Source organism: Mobula hypostoma, chromosome 1, assembly GCF_963921235.1.
Source record: "Mobula hypostoma chromosome 1, sMobHyp1.1, whole genome shotgun sequence".
In the NCBI taxonomy this organism is placed as follows: Eukaryota; Metazoa; Chordata; class Chondrichthyes; order Myliobatiformes; family Myliobatidae; genus Mobula; species Mobula hypostoma.
The window spans coordinates 5,215,842-5,237,796 of record NC_086097.1 but is presented as its reverse complement, the minus strand read 5'-3'; the positions used below and the strand labels follow the sequence as shown (position 1 = coordinate 5,237,796).

General features: G+C 42.3%; 1 pseudogene; it reads right to left on the bottom strand.

The window, feature by feature from the left end:
* Positions 1-368: 368 nt before the first annotated feature.
* Positions 369-2,231, bottom strand: LOC134356717 (sin3 histone deacetylase corepressor complex component SDS3-like; annotated as a pseudogene).
* Between the last annotated feature and the right edge of the window lie 19,724 nt (positions 2,232-21,955).

Below are 21,955 nucleotides of genomic sequence, written 5' to 3'. Positions count from 1 at the left end.
TCCGCTTTCCTCCCACATTCCAAAGACTTACTGGTCAGTAGGTTAATTGGCCATTGTAATTGTCCTGGGATTAGGCTAGGATTAAATTGCGCTGTGGTGCCGCTCGTTGGGCTGGAAGGGACTGTTCCACGCTGTATCTCTAAATAAAATAAAAACTGATTGTTATTTTCCTGGTTTCTAATCCATATCACTATCCCAACTACTGTTCTGTTCAGAAATCAGGAGGAAGCACTAGAGCTCATAAATGTCGTATGGTGGATGTGTAAATGCATTAAGTTATTCATAAGACATGTATTTAATCATATTCATATTCACAAAGTTAATTCTCACAGCTCTATTATTTATGCATTATGTCTCACTGTGTTTGATTACCCCAGTATGGCCACATTCTCAACCACATAATCTTTTACAATTGTGGCATCTGTTACAATCTGTTCCTCAGAACTTGGAAGTTAAAATGATCAAAGATTCAAAGTACATTTATAATCAAAGTATGCATACAGAATACAACTCTGAGATTTGTCCTCCCACGGGCAGCCACAAAACAGAGAAACACCATAGAACCTGTTGTGTATGTGGCCTGGCTACACAACAATGCTATTAATAAAAATGCTGGAGACGGGAGCTAAGTTTCATGGTTCTTTACTCACTGAATCCGAACTCGGCACACACGTACAGATCAATACGTGCCTAGTAGCGCAAGCAACGACGTGTTACTAAAACATAAAGTAGTCCCTTATTATACTGTAGGCTATACGGTACACTCCTCCCCTTTTATTTTAATAGTGTATCAACTGTTTTTTTACTGGGGCATTATGCAAAACAAATATGTTTACCCTTAACGTACAAACACCTACCATTTGTTTACTTAGTAACTTAATAATATCAAATTATAACAAGCCCTTTTTTCACTTTTGGTGAATTTATAACTCAAGTCTCTGGGGGGATGGGTCTTCTCTAGATTGTCTGGCATGAAGCAAATAGGTCTTCAGTCTGTTGTCTGGAATAAATTAAACAATCCACAAATTGGCAGGTTCCAGCCATAAAGAGTAGTCACCTCCATCTTACAAAGATGACGAAAGCAAAGTGAAATCCGTGAAAAGGAGAATGTTATTCTTAAAAATATGTACAATCGTCAAAACTGAGATGGCATTGGAAAGTGTCTTCAAATAGTGTGTTCTTCAGTCTCTCAATAAACTTGTTTGTTTTAATACAGATTTCCACATAAAAGTCATGAAAAGTTGACCTCTGAGCATAGGGAGTTAAGAAGATGTGCACCTCCAACTTGCTAAGAGTTCTATGCAGCAGATCGCCTCCGTATAATGAAGACTCCTCTGTGCAGCTGTCCTAGATATACACGCATCTTTGTGCTATCACTTGTCTTCCTTACCCATATCTCATTTGTTCCAACTGAGCTAATTACACAGTCAATCTTTGTATTCTCATTAGATTCCAAATAGATAGCCTGACCTTTATGATACCATCTCTAATCGTAATATAACTTACCATCTTCTATTCATGCTTCATATCTTTGTGCTGGTGATTCAGCAGGAGTGCTGGGAAGATGCTCAGGAGAAGACAGAGATGCTGGTATTTTTGGAGATTTAAGCTTATTGAGAGTTCTCAGATCTTCTATTATCTGTTCATCTGTTAACAAGTAATTTAACTGCGCAGGTGCAGGTTTTCGTCTTTTGTCTGTAATTGGAACAGGGTCATTAGGTCTCCTCCTTAGTTTCCTAGTCATTATTAACTTTACCTCCATAGAGTGTCCTGTGAGTTCCATTGTTAGCCTCTCATTCTCAATCCTCTTTTTTCCCTTCTAACTCAATCTTTTTATCTTCAAATTCCTTCACTGCTGCTTTCTTCTCTTTAATATAATTCCTTTCCACTTGTTCTGTCTCCAGTTGCAGAAAAAAGCTCTGCGTTTTGTATTCTTTCCTTGTATTGTTGATCTAGATCCTTCATCCTTTTCTGATACTCCTGCAAAGTGCCTTCCTGTAACTGCTGTAGCTGTCTTTTGGGAGATGTCAATTTTTCCGGTACATCTGTTCTTTTACTTCCAGGTAGTCTTCATCATCCTGCTTATTGGCAATATCTGTCTCCCTTGCATCCTCTGTATCTTCATCCGAGTCGCAGCCACGGATACTGCGTTCATCCTCATCATCGACGCTGTCTAGCTCCTCCTCATCGTTGTAATAGTCGACCATGGGTGAGAGAAGAGCTGTGGACATCTTCCCCACCGAGCTGCCCTCCTTTGTTAACACATCTAGTGCCTTGATGGTGTGCCAATCCAACTGGATTTTCCTGAGCCATTCACGTCCCAGCAATGGTGGTCCTCCATTTTTCAGTACATAGAGGTTCAGTTGCTGTGTTTTGACTCCATAGTTCACTGTCACTTTAATTTCACATTTGGGATGCACTTTCTGTCTTGTGTAAGTCTTTAGCAGTAGTTTAGTTCGTTTCAGAGGTATGTGAGAAAACAGTCATTTGTAGTCATGTACAGAGATCACTGTTAAAGCTGAGCCTGTATCCAACTCCATTTTAAGTCTCACACCTGCCACTTATGGAGTGATCCTTATTACTCTTTGATCATCTGTCTCTTTCACGCTGTGAAGTTGCAGACAAGACAATTTACTTTCATCTGAGTCGTTTTCATCAGAACTGCTTTCGCCCATTTTGTGTACATTGTTGTGTTTTCCTTTCTGGGGTTTCTTGTTTCTCTGTATTTTGTCCTTTTTCTGCTGTTTACTAGCTTTGCATACTCTGCCAGTGTGGCCCTGTTTGCCACAGTTTCTGCATTCTTTGTCTTTAAACCAACAGTCACCAGGGTGATGTGACCTGTTCTCACAACAGTAACATTTCTTCCCTTCATTTCTGTTCAGTGACATTTTATACATAGCATATTCCAGAGATTTTTGTTGAATCTCTGAAGCACCCCGTGCTGCTCTTTCCATTGATATTGCAATGTTCAGCGTCTTCTCTAATGTAAGGTCTTTTTCACCCAGGAGCCTCTTCTGTGTGGTTTCACAGTGCATGCCACACACTAACCTGTCCCTCAATGCGTGCGATAGACCAGCTCCAAATTGACAATGTTCTGATAATTTGCACAATTCAGCACAATATCCAAAAATGCTTTCATGTTTGCTTTGATTCCGATTGTGAAATTTAAATCTTTCAGCAATGACCAGTGGTTTGAGGTTTAAATGCTGTTGGAGAGTGTCTACTATTTGCTTGAATGTTTTGTCAGCTGGCTTTTCAGGGGTTAACAAGCTCCGTAGCAGCTTGTATGTTTTTGCTCCCATAATACTGAGTAAGACGCTGGCTTTCTTTTCATCATTAACACCGCTAGCCTCACACTATAACTCCACTCTCTCAATGTAAGTTGCCCAGTCTTCAATGCCACTATCAAATGCTGTAATGGTTCCGATCATGGCCATCTTTGTTATGTTAATTAAGCCCCGTTCTCCCCTAGTTTTCTTTTTGACTCACATGTCCTTTTTGCTAGCGCCACTCCGTCTAGATGCATGTGTCACTCCTTTTTATCTCCCCTCTGGGGCAGGCAGACCCTCAGTCCCTGAGGGTCAGCGCAGGCTGTGGTCTCGGCTGGATGTGCTGTGGCTCAGATTGTGTCTCTTGGTCTCCCGACGTTCCCGACACTGGCTGTGCTCCCACTTCCTTTCGGACTCGCGGCCTCACTCTGCCTCCTTCTCCCGCTCCTTGGCTCGTTCCTTGCGCTCTTCCTCCGAGTGTTGTTACCAATTAAAACACGGCGTTCCGATACGATGTAGGTTCATTAACCTCGTCGTCAATTTGTTGTGTATGTGGTCTGGCTACACAACAATGCTGTTAATAAAAATGCTGGAGATGGGATCTAAGTTTCATGGTTCTTTACCGGCCGAATCCGAACTCAGCACACACGTACAGATCAATACGCGCCTAATAGCGCAGACAACGACGTGTGACTAAAACATAAAGTCGTTGTCATCGTGGCTATCTCTTGAGGTCGAGGATGATGGTCTTCGTTCTGTTGATCTCCTTATGGGCTCTGAAGTGGCTTATGAGTCCAATCTTGGCTTTGAACATAAAGTAGTCCCTTATTATAATGTAGGCTATATGGCACAGAACCTATTCAAGAAAACTTCAAACACCTAACTCACGAGAAAAGAACAAATTGCACAAATGGCAAAAAGCAAGTGGAGAACACAGAGAATATTGAACATCCGACCAAGAGTCCAGTAGTATTCAGTTTAGTTCAGTTCAACGTTGCACGTAGATCGGACCATTGAAGGCCAAATGGAGAATATATCAGTGAATGGATTGGTGCCCATAATCAGTATGATCCAGAGAAAACCCACGCATTCAATGGGGAGGACATACAGACTCCTTACAGAAGACACCAGAATTGAACTCTGAACTCCATGCCCCAAGCCGTAATGGCATTTGCTACCTGCTAAGCTACATTCTTCATTCCAGCTTCATATAAATATCTTGCTTTCTTACATTACGGGAAGGGTGTGGGGGCTTTGAAAACATTGTGGAAGATATTTATTAGGATGCTGCCTAGACTCAATGGTATAAATTGGAGAAACTTGGATTGATTAATCTGGAACTTCTGAGGCTAACAAAGACCTGATGGAAGTTTATAAGATTATGAGAGGCATTGATACATTTCATAGATAGAATTATTATTCTGGGGTACAAATGTCAAGGGGTATTTTACATAGCATCTTTGGTTCTTGAATACATTACCAGTGCTTTATACTTGCTACTTAGTTAAACAGTCTTTCACTGGACATCTGCCAACTGCAAATGGAGTAGACTATAAATTCAGCAGGGAATTCCCCATTCTCCAGCTGTAACTGAGACACTTGATTGGAGGAAGCCCCAAAGACATGTTGTGAATTCTGCCAATTATGCTGTTTTGTCAGGGATCCTGCTGGTAAGATAATTAGAAACTCCCCAGGAACTTCCCACACCAGTCTATTGACTAATAAACAGGAGTGATATTATCTCTTTTTATCCGCCTCTCTTACATTTCCCTGGGCTACAAGGAGTCACAACTTCACCTTCTATCGTCTCATTATTTTGACACAGTGTACTGTTTTAAGGTCATTCAAAAAGACCATCAAGTCAATTTCAGGTTCAAGTTTAATTGTCATTCAACGGAACACAAAAATACAATCATTTGCACTGTTTGTTGCACTGTGTACAGCCTCCCCACATCACCTCTGAGGCCTTCCTCCTTGAGTTTCTGCAGCAGGCCTCAGCTCAAGCCTAGCTCCCGCGCTATCGAGCAACTCGACAATGGGATAGACCCACAGTTCTTCATGTTTTTAATATACAAACGTACCTTGCTACTTTGAAAAAGATGTGAAGGATGAACAATTACACCTTTGATTGGTCACAGAGCAGCCACTGTATCGGAGCGTGTCCAGAATTTGTGACATTTTAAAAGCACCTTAAAAATCACACAACTACAGGAAATTTTTGCTAACTACACCTTCATCCCTGGCAGTCCTGAGCTTTTTTTTTAAGAGTGGAATTCCTTTCCAATTTTAATACATTATTTCCTGAAATATAATGTTTGCACTTTCTGGAGCAGAATTTGCTATAACGTAGAGTCATAGTCTCACAGAGTCAAAGTGCAGCACATAAACAGGTCCTTCAGCCCATCCAGTCAGTGCTGAACCGTCTTTGGCTCACTTGTTTATTTTAACATGGATTGAAAGTTAGACCATCTTGTTGAGAGGTCAAGTATTCTCACCTACTAGACGGTTTAAATTGGATGGACGCATTTAATATTCCACTTGATTATTTTTATACCACATAGAGTTAATTGGGATGCAAAGGACTACTGAGAAAAACACACACACATTGATTTGATGTGTGCTAATTGTGAATAATTACCCCGCATTTACAACTCAAATAGCCCTGTGTTCTACCGGATATAACCCACTCAGGAGGGAAAATTAAAGTTTCCTTTAATTCCTTTGCTCGCTGACTACAAAATCGAAGCAAATGAAGAGCAAGAAGATTCAGAAGAGGGTAAAGTTCATTTCCATCACACATCACACTGGGTAAGGCGAGCAACACATACAAAATGCTGGAGGAACTCTGCAGGCCAGGCTGCATCTACGAATCCATGTTCACTGCCTTACGATTTCTCTTTTACACCATTTAATTATTTTTGTGTTATGATAATTTTATGCAATGTACTGTACTGCTGCTACAAATCCTTAAGTTTCTCTACCCCACCATCTAAACTTCATTGTCATAGTCATACTTTATTAATCCCGGGGGAAATTGGTTTTCGTTACAGTTGCACCATAAATAATAAATAGTAATAGAACCATAAATAGTTAAATAGTAATATGTAAATTATGCCAGTAAATTATGAAATAAGTCCAGGACCAGCCTATTGGCTCAGGGTGTCTGACCCTCCAAGGGAGGAGTTGTAAAGTTTGATGGTCACAGGCAGGAATGACTTCCTATGACACTCAGTGTTACATCTCGGTGGAATGAGTCTCTGGCTGAATGTACTCCTGTGCCCACCCAGTACATTATGTAGTGGATGGGAGACATTGTCCAAGATGGCATGCAACTTAGACAGCATCCTCTTTTCAGACACCACCGTGAGAGAGTCCAGTTCCATCCCCACAACATCACTGGCCTTACGAATGAGCTTGTTGATTCTGTTGGTGTCTGCTACCCTCAGCCTGCTGCCCCAGCACACAACAGCAAACATGATAGCACTGGCCACCACAGACTCGTAGAACATCCTCAGCATCGTCCGGCAGATGTTAAAGGACCTCAGTCTCCTTAGGAAATAGAGACGGCTCTGACCCTTCTTGTAGACAGCCTCAGTGTTCTTTGACCAGTCCAGCTTATTGTCAATTCGTATCCCCAGGTATTTGTAATCCTCCACCATGTCCACACTGACCCTCTGGATGGAAACAGGGGTCACCGGTACCTTAGCTCTCCTCAGGTCTACCACCAGCTCCTTAGTCTTTTTCACATTAAGCTGCAGATAATTCTGCTCACACCATGTGACAAAGTTTCCTACCGTAGCCCTGTACTCAGCCTCATCTCCCTTGCTGATGCATCCAACTATGGCAGAGTCATCAGAAAACTTCTGAAGATGACAAGACTCTGTGCAGTAGTTGCAGTCCGAGGTGTAAATGGTGAAGAGAAATGGAGACAAGACATTCCCCTGTGGAGCCCCAGTGCTGCTGATCACTCTGTCAGACACACAGTGTTGCAAGCACACGTACTGTGGTCTGCCAGTCAAGTAATCAAGAATCCATGACACCAGGGAAGCACATGGCACTTACATTTAGCGAGGGTGCTGAAGCCTTTTGCACAGTACTGTAGTGATTTAATGTATTGCACTGTACTGCTGCCGCAAAAAAAATCATGACATATATAAGTGTTGATAAATCTGATTCTGATATGGGTCTCTATTGTAGACAGTGAGTGGGAAGGGGGCAGGGAGAGGGGAATCATGGTCAGGTAAAGGGGAAGGGAGAAGGGAGGGAGTGGGAAGCACCAGAAAGACATTCTGCAATGATCAATAAACCAATTGTTTGGTATCAAATGACCTTCCTCTGATGCTGTTATTTTCCCTGGGATTTCACAGGACAACACCAACCCAAATTAAGTTATTTCAGTCAGAGCTTTTTATTCCCTTTGGGAAACTCGATCCATCATAAGCTGACAGTTCTTCTCTACAACAGTGCTGTGAATCGCCACACCTCCGTTCTCTCATGATGGAAAGGAATGAATCCTGGAGCATTGTTTTGACAGGTTCATATGCCGCTACTCTCAACTGATGATTTACTGACTAAAACTAAAACCAACATTTTACAATCCTGCACAACGATCTTTGGTAAACTGTACTATTTCTTTATATTTACCTATTGATTGATTAATTGATGGTAACACACCCTCTGGCCCAGTGAGCCTGTGCTGCATCCATGTTACCAATTAAACAACTACCACCTTTGGACTGTGGGAGGAAACCCGGAGGAAACCCATGGGGAGAGCGTACAAACTCCTTACAGAAGGAGTCCTAACAAAGTAATACAAGTCCATGCACAGTGGTTAGCATGATGCTTTACAGTACCAGTGACCAGGGTTCAATTCCCGTCACTGCCTGTAAGGGGTTTGTATGTTCTCCACATGACTGCATGGGTTTCCTCCTGGTGCTCTGGTTTACTCCCACAGTTAACTAATTATGTTTTTAATTTACTCTTGTTTATTTTTTTGTTTAGCTTATGGAGATTCAGCGTGGAACAAGCCTTTCCAGCCTTTCAAGCTGCACTGCCCAGCAGGCCGTCAATTGAACCGTAACCTAATCATAGGGCAATTTACAATGAGCAGCTAATCTACTTACTGGTACATCTCTGGACTGTAGAAAACTGAAGCAACTGGAGAAAATCCACACACTCCACAGGGAGGACGTACAGACTCCTTACAGATGATGTGGGGATTGACCTCCGAGCTCCAATGCCCCGAGCTGAAATAGCATTGCACTAGCCGTTATGCTACTGTGGAGCCCCAACATTCTTAAGTAAAGACAATGGAAACTGGGATAGTTAGTTGTCTGGGAATATTAATCAGGGCAGAGATAAGGAAAACTAGCCAAAATCTTTTACCCAAGGTAGGGGAGTCCAAAATTGGGGGGGCATAGCTTTAACGTGAGAGGAAATGATTTAATAGGGAGCTATGGAGCAACACACTCAACATGGTGAGTGCATGTAATGAGGAAATGGTGAATGTGGGTGCAATTACGATATTTAAATGGCATTTGAACATGAGTAGGGAAGGTTTAGATGGATCCGAGCTAAATACAGGCAAATAACCATATAACCGTATAACAATTACAGCACGGAAACAGGCCATCTTGGCCCTTCTAGTCCATGCCGAACTCTTACTCTCACCTAGTCCCACCGACCTGCACTCAGCCCATAACCCTCCAATCCTTTCCTGTCCATATATCTATCCAATTTAACTTTAAACAACAACATCGAACCTGCCTCAACCACTTCTGCTGGAAGCTCGTTCCACACAGCTACCACTCTCTGAGTAAAGAAGTTCCCCCAAATAGAGAGACATCCATTTAGAACAGAGATGAGGAGGGTGGTGAAACTGTGCAACTCATTGCCACAGATAGCTGTTGAGTCCAAGAAATTGAGCATTTTTAAAACGGTTCTTGATCAGTCAGGTCATCAATGGTTACAGGCTACCAGCAGGAGAATGGGATTGAGAGGAATAATAAATCAGTCATTATGGTATGGTGGAGCAAACTCGATGGACCAAATGGCATAATTCTACTCCCTTGATGTATCGTTTTATGTCTTAAATGGGACTCTCTCAGTTCGGTAACTGGCTCAGCATGGAAGGGTTGGGCAGAAGCGCCTGTTTCCGTGTTGTATTGATTTATGATTCTCTTAAAATGAGTAGCTCACTGAGAAAGTGGCAATGGGAGTGACTTCAATGGTTCTCTTTCAATTCTAGAATAATAGAATTCAAAACCCGAAGCAAATGGAGCCAATGTTTGATTCTATTTCACCAATTAAACTTCCATTCTTCACCGATTGAAGTGACAAGGGAGATTGAAACATGGAGGCGAATGTGGGCACTTGCTGACCTGCCTTTTCATCACCCTACTGTGCCCGGAGAGTATCATGGACCTGGGCTATAGACTTTTTTTTTCACGCTTATGGTTTTTTACATTCTGTGGTTTTTTGCCCGAACTTTCTGTTTTATTTTGTGGGGCACGGGTGGATTTGGGGGTCGATGTGCTTGTTCCATTTAGTTTCGTTAGTCTTTAAGTTTCATGTTAGCACCATAAACAAGGTTGAAAGGTTATCAGCCTTTTAAAGTTATTTCTCTCCATCAGTGAAATCTGTCCTTCTTTCTCTCAAATAGTCAAGTGGGACACTAAACTCGTCCTTGGAACTATACTGGTAACAATTGCACCAAATGCTCCGAGCCGTAACAGCATAGCGCTAACTGCTACACTACCAAGTTAGAGATAATTTAGAGCGTTGTCAGACATATAAAGAAATTGTGAAAAATGAGGATGTGTTTTCATGAATATCTCACCATTGTCAAAGGTAAATCAATACTACATCTTAGTTACATGCTCTAGATGCATAAAATTGGTCTTCAAAGTTCAAAGTGAAGTTCAAAATTCAAAAGTTCAAAGTAAAATTTATTATCAGAGTACATAGATGTCACTTAGTACAAACCTGAGATTCCTTTTCTGTGGGCATACTATCGACCCATACATGTAAACAGGATCAATGGACAACAAGCTGTACAAATACAGGTAATAAATAAATAGCAATAAATAACGAACATGAAATAACAAGATAAAAGAGTCCTTAAATGAGTGTAATTATCCCATTTTGTTCAAAAGCCTGATGGTTGATGGTTGTGGGGTAGTTTAGATTTCACATTTAGTTGGAGACGTAACGTAAAGATTTTTACTCCTCATGTATGTGAAGGATGTAAGAAATAAAGTCAATTCAACATTCAACAATTCAATTTGTTCTTGAACCTGGTGGTGCAAGTCCAGAGGACCTTGTACCTTCTACCTGATGGCATTTTATGAAATTTTATTATCAAAATAAATATATATCACCATCTCCAATCCTGAGATTCATTTTCTTCTGGACATTCTCAGCAAATCTATAGAATAATAACTATAACAGGATCAATGAAAGATCAGCCAGACTGTAGATGACAATAAACTGTTCAAATGCAAATATAAATAAATAGTAATAAATAAGAAGGACATGAGATAATAAGATAAAGAGTCGTTGAAAGTGAGATCATTGGTTGTACGGGCATTTCAATGATGGGACAAGTGAGTGTAGCTATCCCCTTTTATTCAAGAGCCTGATGGTTGAGGGATATTAACTGTTCTTCAACCTGTTGGCGTGAATGTCAAGGCTCTTGTACCTTCTTCCTGATGGCAGCAGTGAGAACAGAGCATGGCCTGGGCGATGGGGGATCTCTGATGATGGATGCTGCTTTCCTATGACAGCCTTTCATGTAGATGTGCTCAGTGGTTGGGAGAACTTTACCCCTTGATGTACTGGGCTGAATCCAGTACCTTTTGTAGGGTTTTCTGGTCAAAGGCAATGGTGTTTCCATATTAGGCTGTAATGAAGAGCTGGATGCCATGGTAATGTAGAGGTTAGTGAGACGCTATTACAGCTCAGGGTGTCGTAGTTCAGAGTTCAATTCCAGTGTTGTTCAGTAAGGAGTCTCTACACGTTCGCCTGTGGAACGTATGGGCTTTCCCCATATACTTCAGTTTCCTGCCACAGTCCAAAGACATACCGGGTAGGTTAATTGGTCATTGTAAATTGTCCCATGATTTGATTAGGGATATTTGGGGTTGTGGGGTTGCAGGGGAAGGACCAGAAGGGCCTACACTGCACTGTGGCTGAACTGATAAATCAAAAAAGCATTGGGCTTGGTCATTTTGGTTCACTCCTGGCTATTTCTACAGTCACAATGGGCTCCTACATCCAAACTGGTGGTGATGGTGAAGTGGTGAACTCATACAAGTAGCTGCAGCCAGCTCCATCCTGGGCACTCACCTCCCCAGCATCACGGACTTCTTCAAAAGGCAGTGCCTCAGAAAGGTGGCGTCTGTAATGAAGGACCCCCATCACCCGAGAAGTGCCCTCTTCCCATTGCTACCATGAAGGAGAAGGCACAGGAGCCTGAAGACACACACTCATCATTTCAGAAACAGTTTCTTCCCTCCGCTATCAGATTTCTGAATGAACAATAAGCTCATGAACATACCTTACTATTTGTTTTCTTATTTTGTTCTCGTTTTACACAACTTATTTAATTTAATTTTTAGTTGATATATTCCTTGTTATAATTTCTAGTTCTTTTATTATGTATTGCTCTGTATTATTGTGCAGTTGAAACGAAAAAGCGGCAGACAGAGGAGGAAATGGGCAGACAGCATTGTAGAGTGGAACGGAGAGTGGCAGACAGAGGAGGAAATGGGCAGACAGCATTGTAGAGTGGAACGGAGAGAGCGGAAGGCAGGGGAGGAAATGGGCAGACAGCATTGTAGAGTGGAACGGAGAGAGCGGAAGGCAGGGGAGGAAATGGGCAGACAGCATTGTAGAGTGGAACGGAGAGGACGGAAGGCAGGGGAGGAAATGGGCAGACAGCATTGCAGAGTGGAACGGAGAGAGCTTTGCCGTAACCAGGCACTCGCCCACAATCGTGAGAGATGGAGGCAACTGGTGCAGTGCCTCTACAACCCAGCTTGTTAAGAGCCTTGTCTAAGTTCAAAGAGAACAACATTATTCTCCTTGAACTTGGACATGGCTCTTAACAAGCTCTCAGTTTGTTAATGTCTATGTTTTCTGTACCAGTTTTTGTCAGCATAAAAAATTATTTACAAAACTAAACGGTGCAATGCCTTTTTGTCTTTGTTTTGTGCCCTGTTCTATTCCATTCACACACATCACTAGCACTGCTGCCACTGTGGTATATGCTATCGCAGTAATTGAGGGTCTTCCTCCTCCAACCCAGCCCACTACTCTCCAGCAGGAAAAAACCCTACACTGTGGTCCTTTCCCCAGAGCCTTGTACTGGTGGCCTCAAGCCTCAGTGTGTCGCTCAGCAGGTACAGTACTCCACAGCCTGGAATGTCCCAGTCAGCGCATTCCTCTGTGGATATCAATATTCAAATCTAATTAATCTCCAACGGGATCCTACCACCAAGCACATCTTTCCCTCCCCCCCCCCTGCTTTCCACAGGGATCGCTCCCTACGTGACTCCCTTGTCCATTCGTACCCCCCATCCCTTCCCACCGATATCCCTCCCAGCACTTATCCGTGTAAGCGGAACAAGTGCTACACATGCCCTTACACTTCCTCCCTCACCACCAATCAGGGCCCCAGACAGTCCTTCCAGGTGAGGCGACACTTCACCTGTGAGTCGGCTGGGGTGATATATCGCGTCCGGTGCTCCCGATGTGGCCTTCTATATATTGGCGAGACCTGACGCAGACTGGGAGACCGTTTCACTGAACACCTACGCTCTGTCCGCCAGAGAAGTCAGGATCTCCCAGTGGCCACACATTTTAATTCCACATCCCATTCCCAATCTGATATGTCTATTCATGGCCTCCTCGACGGTCAAGATGAAGCCACACTCAGGTTGGAGGAACAACACCTTCTATTCCGTATGGGTAGGCAATGATGGCATAAACATTGATTTCTCTAACTTCCATTAATGCCCCTCCTCCCCTTCTTACTCCATCCCTTATTTATCTATCTATCTATCTATCTATCTATCTATTTATTTATTTATTTATCAATTAATTATTTTTTCCCCTTTTTTTCTCTCTCACTATAACTCCTTGCCTGCTCTCCATCTTCCTCTCGTGCTCTCTGCCCCCTTTCTTTCCTCCTGGGCCTCTTGTCCCATGATCCTCTCCCTTCTCCAACCTTGTATAATTTTGCCAATCACCTGTCCGGCTCTTGGCTCCATCCCTCCCCCTCCTGTCTTTTCCTATCATTTTGGATCTCCCCCTCCCCCTTCCACTTTCAAGTCTCTTACTAGCTCTTCTTTCAGTTAGTCCTGACGAAGGGTCTCGGCCCGAAACGTCGACTGTACTTCTTACTATAGATGCTGCCTGGCCTGCTGTGTTCACCAGTATTTTGTGTGTGTTGCTTGAATTTCCAGCATCTGTAGATTTCCTCGTGTTTGCTAATTAATCTTCGATCTATTTTGAAAACCTTTGTAGTTTACTTTGAAGGTATTGCTGTAGCTATTGTGATTTTGTTACAACATGTGTGATATGGATAACCATTACAGAAGCACTGCAGTCAATTCAGCTCTCTTCCAAGGAACTTCTGGGAGCTCCTGTTCAAATCTGAGTGTATGGTTCTCTGTATTTGTCTCAACCTGGAGCCAAAAGGCTCATATTGGACCACATTTCTCTTCTACTGATTGGCTACCACTGTTGAAGCTAGATTCAGTGAGCACTTGTCAGCAATTTTGTCTTCCATGCCTCTCACAGGCAGGTTTTTTTTGTTTCAACGGTCCACTTACTTTTTCTCTTTTAATGTACTGAGTATTTCCAGCATTTTTTAAGTTTCAGATATCCAGATCAGTCAATTTTATTTTACTTTTCTTTTTTTATGTTATTTCTATTTCAACTTATTTAGGATTAAGATCAGTCTTCCAGAAACTGGATAAATAAATGCAGTGGATATTAATGTGGCCCAAAAAACATAAATGTTCTACTAACAGTATGCAGGTGAGACGAAAGTGTAAGAGTAGCAATCAGCCCCATTAGCAAAGAAAATGTAGGTTGAAAGAGTACAGAAACATTAAGGATGTTTCCAGGTCTGGGGGATCTAAGTTAAAAGAAAGATTGAATAGGTTATTCCTTGGAACATAGAAGACTGAAAGGAGATTTGATAGAGGTATACAAAATTATGAGGGGTATAGATAGGCTAAATGCAAGTTGGCCTTTTCCACTGAGGTTGGATGGGACTACAACAAGAGGTCATAGGTTGAGAGTGAAAGGTGAAAAGTTTAAGGAGAACATGAGGGGAAACTTCTTCATTCAGAGGGTCATGAGAGTGTGGAATGAGTTGCCAACACAAATGGTGCATGAGAGCTCAATTTCAATGTTTAAGTGGTTTGGATAGGTGCATGGATGTTAGGGGTATGGAGGGCTATAGTGTCAGTGCAGGTCGATGGGAGTAGGCAGTTTAAATGGTTAGTTACACTAGATGGCTGAAGGGCCTGTTTCTGTGCTGTACTTTTCTATGAATCTAAGAATAGCAAACCCACTCCACAGCCAAACAAAACATAGGTGCGTATATCATTAGAATGGAAGGTTTCTGCCACTGAATCAATTTTGTAAAAAGGTTTATTGCACAGTTATATCTGTGAAGTAAAATTTCATCAACAAAATCCAATTTATTTACTTTTAGTACAATAAGACCAGCAGACACAAACCAAAGGAGGCAAATGTCAATACTGCCTCATTCCCTTGTCACGACATACAACCATCAGCCCTAATTGATCCCTCAGATCTTGGATTCTTTCTGTAGTAATAATATTAATGATTGACTGAGCACAGCTGAATGAAAGAGACGAAAGGTGAGCAATAACATTTCATTTTTCAATCTACTAGAGAAGTAATTCTTCACAATGCTGTTATCTTTCAGGAGAAGTTAATCATGTGTACTTTGGTGTTATTTTCCTGCATGGTTACTTATGCATATTTTTCCATTATTGAAGCAGAAGGTGCTCTTACCTGGTAGAGGTGCAGACTCAGGGGCATGTATGACCTACTTGTGATCTATATCTTACATCCTTGTGTAATTATGGTGGATCTACATGGCGAAGTCTGTTCGAAAGCTGCATGAAAAATGTTAATCAACACAGACAATATGCTTGAAGAACTCAACAGGTCAGGCAGCACCTATGTGACATGTCCTAGGTTCAGATCCCAGATGAGCTCCCAAATCTAGTGACTCTGAATGAAGTCACCGGGAGACATGGAAGCTAATGGATAAAAGCAACACACATCAAAGTTGCTGGTGAATGCAGCAGGCCAGGCAGCATCTCAAGGAAGAGGTACAGTCGACGTTTTGGGCCGAGACCCTTCGTCAGGACTAACTGAAGGAAGAGCTAGTAAGAGATTTGAAAGTGGGAGGGGGAGGGGGAGATCCAAAATGATAGGAGAAGACAGGAGGGGAAGGGATGGAGCCAAGAGCTGGACAGTTGATAGGCAAAGGGGATATGAGAGGATCATGGGACAGGAGGCCCAGGGACAAGGAAAAGGGGGGGGGGAATCCCAGAGGATGGGCAAGGGGTATAGTCAGAGGGAGAAAAAGGAGAGTGAGAGAAAGAATGTGTGTATATAAATAAATAACGGATGGGGTATGAGGGGGAGGTGGGGCATTAGCGGAAGTTAGAGAAGTCAATGTTCATGCCATCGGGTTGGAGGCTACCCAGACGGAATATAAGGTGTTGTTCCTCCAACCTGAGTGTGGCTTCATCTTTGCAGTAGAGGAGGCCTTTATTCAGTAGTCTTTATTCAGTAGAACAAGCAGACATCATACTGGAGACATTCTTAGACAAGGCCTCCTTGACCCAATATTACATAACATTTTTTATGTACTGAAGATCAAAGATAACAAGAGGACAACTCTATAGTCACAATGCATTCATACTGCTTACTTTGATTCATACACCTAGATCTTCACATCAACACTCAAGGCATTCTAAACTGAATGTTAATCACCACTGTCACTCAGCTGCATTCACGCAAATGCAGATATCTCAGGTCAATAGGGTGTTTCTTGGTTTGCAATCGACCCCAGTCTGCAACTCCAGGAAGGCCACTGTTCTGAGTTGTATTTTAAACTCAATTTACAATCCACATTCCAATCTGAAAGCTGCTTGCTGTTGAAATTAATGTTTGCTCTATTCCGTAACTCCAGAATACATCTTAACAGAAATGAATAAACAGTTGATGTTTCAGGCCGAGACCCATCTTCAGCACTGGAAAGGAAAGGGGAAGATGACAGGATAAAAAGGTAGGAGGAGGGGAAGGAAGATAGCTGGAAGGTGATAGGTAAAGCCAAGTGGGTGCAAAATGTAAAGTGCTGGAGAAGAAATAATCTGATAGTAGAGAAGAGTGGACAATGGGAGAAAGGGAAAGAGGAGGGGACCCGGGGGATGTGATAGGCAAGGTAAGTTATTATGTTACAGCTTAAATACTATTGGGAGTTCACGACAGGGAAGAACTGAATGCCAGAGGTCCAAATCATGTGTATTACAGTGGATTCTGGTTAATTGGGGCAGCGCTTGTTTGGGACAATTCTTAAAGTATAAATATGGAGAAAATTGGTGGGACTTCCTTTGTTAACTTGGAACATTATGCTGCTTAATTGAGACAGGAGCCTGTTGCCGATCATTTCTAACTAGCATGAGTTCATGGACTGGTGTGGGTGTTAGATGCTACTCCATGCCTACAGCAAACAGTTCTTAAATAGCATCAGTTGTGTGTTCTTGTGTTATGTTATCCATTGGACTGACAGACGCCAAATTAAAAAGCAGTGATTTTTGACACTCCTTCATACAGAAAGACAGTGAAGGCAGTCCATTATCTACAATAGGTGTCTGCACTGATTTTATCCATTTATATGAACATATCAAATGAACATAGCATCATAGTATTCCAAAACTAATCCATAAACAAAACCAAAAACAATTGTTGCTAACCTGCAACCATACGGACTGTTACACTTGTGAGGTGCGCCCACAACTCCAATAATTGCTCCAAACGTCAAACACTTTATATTAGCAATTAGCAAATATACAATTATGCATTATTGAGCGTTATCCCAGCGGTCAGCAAAGATATGGCCTCCGTTGGTCCCAAGCTACAAACTGCCACACAATATGCAAGAATACATAACTTATTTGCTTCCATTTACCATGCCCCCACTCATGAATTAGTTAGCAAAATACAGGCGCACCACAGCACACACAACAGATAGAGGACAGATACATGGCTCCTACACACTGAATAAATTCCTCCATTGATAACTATTACAAAATAATACGTAGTTTTATAGTACTGTAGAGGTATTGGTAGTGTTCTAATTTGCTCTGTATTTCATTTAAATACATCATTTACTTCTCAGGGAAATGATAGCTTGTCCATTTTTTTAAACTATTTCTATGAAACTTCAGTGAATTGGGGCAAAGTGCACTGCTCCTGGTGTGTCCCAATTAGCCAGAATCGACTGTATATCTGAACAAAACACAACATAAAGTGGCTTCATATTTCTATAACTGAAGCAGGGAATAAAAAAACCGTGTGGCATGATGTAATTGCAAAGGGGTTATGATTTTACATGAAAATTGTGTGATTGGTGTTCAAACATAAGGTGGAAAGGTGGTACAAAGAGTTAAAATGGCATCTAGACCTACACAGTCTCGATCAATAGAAAAACAGGCAAATAACGAAGTAAATCACCCAAATCCAGCCAGAGTTTGATGGGCTTAATATTTGCTGGCAATAGATATATTACAGTCTGTGGAAATGCCAGCAGCGGCCAGTAAAATGATACTTCATGTTGTCAACCATCGAAATGTATAATATAGCCCAGAGTATTGGTTTGATAAGTCCAAAATACTCACTAGTGTCTAAAGGTAAGAAATTTAGCAATTTTATCGAGTGGTTACTCAAAAAGACTGCGGTGTGAAGATGTCCTTTTGATGTATTGAGACGAAAATGCCGCAGGGGAGAGATACATTATTTCTTGTGAATTATCTTTTACAGCATAAAGACTCAGTACATGTTTAGAACAAAACAGTCATATTGATTATAGTTCGTATGAATCACTCCTAGTGACACCTGGAGATTTATAGTCAAACTTTAATTTTAAAGTGGTTTTGTTTAACCCAGTGTAAAAACAACATATAGAATCAATGATGACTCTTCCTTCAGTTAGTCCTGACGAAGGGTCTCGGCCTGAAACGTCAACTGTACCTCTTCCTAGAGATGCTGCCCGGCCTGCTGCGTTCACCAGCAACTTTGATGTGTGTTGCTTGAATTTCCAGCATCTGCAGAATTCCTGTTGTTTGCATATAGAATCAATAATAGAACAGCAAGCTATGAAATGTAAAAAAACATCTTTATAATTAATACTTTGAGTGACTTGTATTGAGTTAAAAAATGGAGCAAAATGTTCTATGCAATTGCAAACGCTTAATACACAATGTTGTAGAATAAGCACATAGTAATCAGCTTATAAAAGTCAGATCAAGTGATTTGTACGAGACACACTTTCAAAAGCAGAGTGTACCATGCATGTGGTATTATGTTTTACCCTGAGCCCACTCCTCTTTGCTCACTGAAGTTTAGAAGAATGAGGGGGAATCTCATTGAAACTTATTGAATATTGAAAGGTCTGGGTAGAGTGGTGTGGGAAGGATGTTTCCAGTAGTGGAGGAGTCGAGGACCAGTGGGCACAAACACAGAATAGATGGACGCCTATTTAAAACAGAGATGAGGGGGATTTCTTTAGCCAGAGGGTGGTAAATCTGTGGATTTTTTTGCTACGGACTGCTGTGGGGGCCAAGTGATTGGGTATATTTAAAGCGAAGGTTGATAGGTTCTTGATTAGTCAAAGTGTCAAAGGTTATAGGCAAGAGAAGGCAAGAGAATGGGTTGTGAGGGATAACAAATCAGCCTTGTGGAATGGTGGGGCAGACTCGATGAGCTGAATGGCGTAATTTGACTGCATTGGCGCTGCTTCCAGCACGCATGCTGAGCTTGTTGACTTCATTAAATTTGCTTCCAACTTTCACCCTGCCCTGAAGCTTACCTGGTCCATTTTCGACACCTCCCTCCCCTTTCTTGATCTTTCTGTCTCTGTCTCTGGAGACAGCTTATCTACTGATGTCTACTATAAGCCTACGGACTCTCACAGCTACCGGGACTATTCCTCTTCTCACTCTGTCTCTTGCAAAAATACCATCCCCTTCTCGCAATTCCTCTGTCTCCGCCACATCTGCTCTCAGGATGAGGCTTTTCATTCCAGGATGAAGGAGATATCTTCCTTTTTTAAAGAAAGAGGCTTCCCTTCCTCCACCATCAACTCTGCTCTCAAACGCATCTACCCCATTTCATGCACATCTGCTCTCACTCCATCCTCCCGCCACTCCACTAGGAACAGGGTTATTCTGGTCCTTACCTACCACCCCACCAGCCTCCGGGTCCAACATATAATTCTCTGTAACTTCCGCCACCTTCAACGGGATCCCACCACTAAGCACATCTTTCCCTCCCCCCCCAACTTTCCGCAGGGATCGCTCCCTACGCGATTCCCTTGTCCATTCGTTTCCCCCATCCCTCCCCACTGATCTCCCTCCCGGCACTTATCCTTGTAAGCGGAACAAGTGCTACACATGCCCTTACACTTCCTTCCTCACCACCATTCAGGGCCCCAAACAGTCCTTCCAGGTGAGGCAACACTTCACCAGTGAGTCGGCTGGGGTGATATACTGCGTCCGGTGCTCCCAGTGTGGCCTTCTATATATTGACAAGACCCGACGCAGGCTGGGAGACCGTTTCGCTGAACACCTACACTCCGTCCGCCAGAGAAAGCAAGCTCTCCCAGTGGCCACACACTTTAATTCCACGTCCCATTCCCATTATATCCACGGCCTCCTCTACTGTCAAGATGAAGCACACTCAGGTTGGAGGAACAACACCTTATATTCCGTCTGGGTAGCCTCCAACCTGATGGCATGAATATTGACTGCTCTAACTTCTGTTAATGCCCCTCCTCCCCTTCACACTCCATCCCTTATTTATTTAATATATTTTTTATATATTTTTTATTTCCCCCGCTTTTTTTCCTCTCTCTCTTTTTTCTCCCTCTGTCCCTCTCACTATAACTCCTTGGTTGCTCTCCACCCTCCAGGCTCCTCTCCCCCCTTCTCTTTCTCCCCAGGCTTCCTGTTCCATGATCCTCTCCCTTCTCCAGCTCTTGGCTCCATCCCTCCCCCTCCTGTCTTCTCCTATCATTTTGGATCTCCCCCTCCCCCTCCCACTTTCAAATCTCTTACTAGCTCTCCTTTCAGTTAGTCCTGACAAAGGGTCCTGGCCCAAAACGTCGACTGTACCTCTTCCTGTAGATTCTGCCTGGCCTGCTGTGTTCACCAGCATTTTTTGTGTGTGTTGCTTGAATTTCCAGCATCTGCAGAATTCCTCATGTCTGCGTTTGTAATTCTGCTTCTGCGTCTTATGGTCTAAATAGTGTATTAGAGATCTAGAAGAGAAGAGTAAAATCTGTACAGATAAATAATTTGCCTCACATATAGCCACATGAAATGCAGCCTATCTTTGAGTTATTTCACAGCTTGTAAATTCAAACAGATAATGTTAAATGACACAGGGAGAAAGAAGAATGGTGTGATTAAACAATGTGACATGTGGAGCAAAGCACAGGATCTGAAATGTAATGTAATAGTAACTTCTTCACTCAGAGGGTGGTGAGAGTGTGGAGCAAGCTGTCAGAATGACTGGTGGATGTGGGTTCAATTTCAACATTTAAGAGAATTTTGGATAGGTACCTGCATGAGAGGGGTATGGAGACCTATAGCCCAGGTACAGATAGATGCGAGAAAGCAGATTAATAATTCGGCATGGACTAGATGCGCCAAAGGGACGGTTTCTGTTCTGTAGCATTCTATAACTCTGAAACTAGGATTTAATTAGCACAGATCAAGTCACAACCTTCATGTAGGTAAGGTAATCGAGGCACGGTACCTATTCCCTGTCTTTCAGATGAGATATTAAACAGAAGCAATGGTTGAGGTATGCATTTCCATTGGACTAGAGATGTTTGAAGTGTACATTTCTATTGGACTAGAAATGGGTGAGGTGTACATTTATTTAAAATCCATTCCCAGAAAGGAGTTTTCTAATTAAATTTCAAGGAATCCAACATGGTAGCTTCTCCTACAAACACACCATTTAGAAAAGCAAGACTCCCAGCCTCCATTCTAACACTAAATAATCTGCAGATGCTGTTGTTAAAGGAACACTCACAATGCACTGGAGGAACTCGGCAGGTCAGTCAGCATCAGTTGAAAAGATTAGTCAACGTTTTGGGCTGAAACCCTTCGTCAGGACTGAAGGAAGAACTTTGGGGAGGGTTTGAAGAATGCTGGTAGTTGGAAAAAACAGTAATTTGAAAGACAAAGGGGTCAGGGAGGGGAAGCAGGGAGGTAATTGGCAGGAGAACAATGCGAAGTAGTAAAAGGAGGCGGGACTATGAGGGAGATGATGTGAAATAGGGACAGAGGAAGGGAGGGGGAGGGAATTACTGGAAGTCGGAGAATTCTATGTTCATACCAAGG